Genomic DNA, 3616 nt, shown 5'->3' on the forward strand with positions numbered 1-3616 from the left:
TTTTTTTTGAACAAATTAAAATTTGAAAGAAAAAATTCGAATGGGTTAAGAATTCATTTCAGTTTGACATTATAGCCTGTTTCTTAAGAGAGCAATGTCAAAATCAATCACACTTTGTTGAATACATTTTGCTTATAGTTAAATTTTAAAGGCAAATTTTCAAAAAAGGCAGTGTCAAAATAATTTTTCTCGCTCTAATTACTTCACCTGGTATAACTGCACCATAAGCTTGGGTTTTTTACAAGCTTTTATTTAACTTGCTCTGTATGTAGGTATGCCGCTATGTGTGTATTTATGTATGTATGTTTGTTTGAGGCAAATCTTGTAATCAATTTTTGACCAACTTCCCGATAACTTAGAGACTTGAAACAGTTAGCTCAGGACTACTATTAACCTTTTACAAAATAAAAAAAGTAAGTGCGCCTGGGACACACTGGAGAAGTGAAACTTACGTTACATACATATCTATTTTGTGCCATAACCAGTATACATGCATACATATGTACACTCATACATACATCTGCTTTTGCTTCAGGTTATATTTTTTGTCTTTTTTTCTATCTGGATCCCTACCTCTACCTCTGTTCGTTCTAATTACATTTATGTTATTCTGTTTTCCATTATCTTAATTTTTATCTTTTTACTCTATCGATAACAAAATCGATAGTAACATCCAATAAAATATCGATAACAAAATCGATAAAAATTTCGATAGCGAAAACGATAATAATATTAGTAGCAAAATCTATTAGAAACTCGAAAAGAATATCCATAATAAAATCGATAAACATATCGATAACAAAATCTATAAAAATATCCATAACAAAATCGATAAATATCGATAACAAAATCGATAAATATCGATAAAAAAATTAATAAACATCCATAACAAAATCGAAAAATATCGATAATAAAATCGAAAAATATCGATAACAAAATAAAAAAATATCGATAACAAAATCGATAAATATACATAGATAACAAAATCGATAAAAATATCGGTAACAAAATGGATAAAAATATCGCTAACAAAATAGTTAAAAATATCGATAACAAAATTGATAAATATCCATAAAAAAATCGATAAAAATATGGATAACAAAATCGATAAAAAAATCACTAACAAAATAGTTAAAAATATCGATTACAAAATCGATAACGAATCGATAACAAAATCGATAAAAATTTCAATAACAAAACCGAAAAAATCTCGATTATTTTATCGATAAGTCCCGAGAATTCTGACAATTTCTAAAATCCCAAAATAATTTCCAGATTGTGTCTCTGTGTCTCTCTCTATATCCTTTCCTATTTAATTACTTATATTTTACACTTTCTTTCCCCATCTTCATCTTTACTTTTATCGGTATCCTCATCTTCCTCTTTGTCTATATTTTTATGTTTATCATTTGCTTCATCTGCATACATATTCCCCTTCACCTTTGCCCTTATATATATAAGTAAAGTGTTTAAATTTACCTTGGCCTTCATTTTTGCCTTTATCTTTACGCATCTTTGTTTTTGTTTTTATTTTTACCTTTGCCGTTATACCTTTCTTTATCTATGTACGTAGTCACCTTTACTTTCATTCTTGTATTGGCCTTTTTCAAAGTGTTATTCTTTAACCTTTTATTAGCAAATTTTAGTTAAATTAATACCATATGCATACACACAAGAAGCACTTGTTTCAGCCCCAATCATTTCCGTTGCACCATTTCCGTTCCACCATTTCCGTTAACCTTTTATTAGCAAATTTTAGTTAAATTAATACCATATGCATACACACAAGGAGCAGTTGTTTCAGGCCCAACCATTTCCGTGTGCAATTTCCGTTGAGTTTGCCAATTTACTCCCAACCAACCAACCGCCGCTAAAGAAGTTTCACTTCAAAAAAAAATAGGGTAAAGAGCACCGCAAAATAGTCCACCCTAGACACAGTGCTCAAGGCTCATCATAATAATAATACATTTGGGTGTTCCAAAAAAAAATTTAATTAATTATTAGGGCCAGATAAAAAAATGGCACTTGAGATTAATTTTGGAGTGTTATATAAATGCCATTTAGCTTTCGTTGGGTTTCAGATCAACTTTAATTAAATATGCTATGCAAGTGGCAGCACGTTTGCTGGTTCCTTGAAATTGCTGTTGCATTTGTTTGTTTGCTTACATTTTATGCTGTTGTTTGGTACAAACACAGGATTGCATATCTCATATTTAAATAGCCAATATTGGCCACTTAAGTGCGGTTTAAATATATGATCTGAAAATGAATTTTTGCAGTTAATCAACAATCTCTACTTAAATAGCTCATCTGAAATTGGGCCTTAAAGTTGTCCATGGATTTTATATGGCGGAAAAAGAATCTTTCGTATAATTATTGAAAATCAATATTTTTCGATTGGAAAACTCTGTTTCTCTCTTTTCGATACTAACGATTTTTTATGGGTCCCTCGTTGCATTTTTTGAGTTTTTGGGGGACCTACATATGTATAAAAATAGTAAATAACGGGTGATTTTTTAAGAGCTTGATAACTTTTTTTTTAAAAAAAAACGCATAAAATTTGCAAAATCTCATCGGTTCTTTATTTGAAACGTTAGATTGGTCCATGACATTTACTTTTTGAAGATAATTTCATTTAAATGTTGACCGCGGCTGCGTCTTAGGTGGTCCATTCGGAAAGTCCAATTTTGGGCAACTTTTTCGAGCATTTCGGCCGGAATAGCCCGAATTTCTTCGGAAATGTTGTCTTCCAAAGCTGGAATAGTTGCTGGCTTATTTCTGTAGACTTTAGACTTGACGTAGCCCCACAAAAAATAGTCTAAAGGCGTCAAATCGCATGATCTTGGTGGCCAACTTACCGGTCCATTTCTTGAGATGAATTGTTCTCCGAAGTTTTCCCTCAAAATGGCCATAGAATCGCGAGCTGTGTGGCATGTAGCGCCATCTTGTTGAAACCACATGTCAACCAAGTTCAGTTCTTCCATTTTTGGCAACAAAAAGTTTGTTAGCATCGAACGATAGCGATCGCCATTCACCGTAACGTTGCGTCCAACAGCATCTTTGAAAAAATACGGTCCAATGATTCCACCAGCGTACAAACCACACCAAACAGTGCATTTTTTCGGGATGCATGGGCAGTTCTTGAACGGCTTCTGGTTGCTCTTCACTCCAAATGCGGCAATTTTGCTTATTTACGAAGCCATTCAACCAGAAATGAGCCTCATCGCTGAACAAAATTTGTCGATAAAAAAGCGGATTTTCTGCCAACTTTTCTAGGGCCCATTCACTGAAAATTCGACGTTGTGGCAGATCGTTCGGCTTCAGTTCTTGCACGAGCTGTATTTTATACGGTTTTACACCAAGATCTTTGCGTAAAATCTTCCATGTGGTCGAATAACACAAACCCAATTGCTGCGAACGGCGACGAATCGACATTTCACGGTCTTCAGCAACACTCTCAGAAACAGACGCAATATTCTCTTCTGTACGCACTGTACGCATTCGTGTGGTTGGTTTAATGTCCAATAAAGTAAACTGAGTGCGAAACTTGGTCACAATCGCATTAATTGTTTGCTCACTTGGTCGATTATGTAGACCATAAATCGGACGTAAAGCG

Source organism: Rhagoletis pomonella, unplaced genomic scaffold (assembly GCF_013731165.1).
Source record: "Rhagoletis pomonella isolate Grant_MI unplaced genomic scaffold, Rhpom_1.0 Rhpom_scaffold_00006, whole genome shotgun sequence".
In the NCBI taxonomy this organism is placed as follows: Eukaryota; Metazoa; Arthropoda; class Insecta; order Diptera; family Tephritidae; genus Rhagoletis; species Rhagoletis pomonella.